This window comes from Montipora foliosa, unplaced genomic scaffold (assembly GCF_036669935.1).
Source record: "Montipora foliosa isolate CH-2021 unplaced genomic scaffold, ASM3666993v2 scaffold_433, whole genome shotgun sequence".
Taxonomy (NCBI): domain Eukaryota; kingdom Metazoa; phylum Cnidaria; class Anthozoa; order Scleractinia; family Acroporidae; genus Montipora; species Montipora foliosa.
The window spans coordinates 286,226-287,500 of NW_027179738.1; positions in this window are offsets into that span (position 1 = coordinate 286,226).

Consider the following 1,275-nt stretch of genomic DNA (forward strand, 5'->3'; position numbering starts at 1 on the left):
AACAGTAAAAAATAAACAAACAAAAAAAAAAACAAAAAGAAAATGAAAAAAAATCCCTTTACGCAGTTTCTCGTTACGCCGTTATGCGTTTTACTAACAACCTGTATGATCTCGTGTTCAGAGATAAAGTGGAATAAAGTACAACAGTAAAACTCTTCTTTGACCTTGAACTGACAAAGTTTTTTGATGGTTTCTAATTTTAGCATGATTCCTATTCACTGGCTATTTACATTTAACTCTTAATTGGCTTTTTTTCTTTCCCACTAGCTCGCTGAGGGTGTGCTTGTTTTCTTTCAAAACTCATGCGGCTCAAGAAAAATTCGAGGCAAACTAACTCCCGAGTTAGGATTTCGAGTTGGATTTTCGAGGTAGGATTTTGTCTGGTAGATTTCCAGTCCAATGCAGTCAACAAAAGAATTGGTGTAGGGGTGGGTTAGTATTTTGCCTTTTTATTGTGCGACGTCACTGTATAAACCATACATGAAGTAAAAGGCAAGACATTGAGTCTTCCATGAACCAATTTCCCTTCGCCACTAACATGCTCCTCATTTCAAAAATGGCAAGATTGGGAAAGTTTTAAGGTGGCTTCCTACAGTCATCCGAAGAAAAAAAATCAAAATTTTGAAATCTGTGAAACTAAAACAAAATGATGTCTCTTGTGAAGTGTGGATCACTGCAATTGATGTAAAATGTAATTTTACCTAACAAATAAATACAAATCAGGGGAAAACGGTTAATATAGTGACGGACTTCCTGGAGGGGGGACTGGAAACTAGACACTTCAAAGGCCTTTTTTCTCAAAACGTAGCCGTACAAGTAGGGTTAAAATTTTGCGAATTAGTAAACAACATGTAGACAAAACCGTCAACATTTTTTCAAAAAGTTCTATCAGACATTTTTTTAGTTATCATTAAAACAGACGAAAATCGACGTCTTTGCCATTTGCGAAAAACCTGTCTGGCAGATTTAACTATTTATTTCTCTACATAATTATTTTTTCTCGCTTTTGGAAACCCTGAAATTTTGAGGTGGGGTTGTACGGCTGGTTTAGCATTTTCCCCTGATTTTCATTTATTTGTTCGGTAAAATTACATTTTACATCAATTGCAGTGACTAACACTTCAGAAGAGACATCCTGTTGCTTTAATTTCACAGATTCCAGAACCTTGATCTTTTTCTTCGGAAAACTGTAGTAAGCCACCTTAATACCAAAAGATAAACGAAACGACAAAAGACAAGGTTACTGGGCGTAAATCGTAAATCTATTTTTTTAAC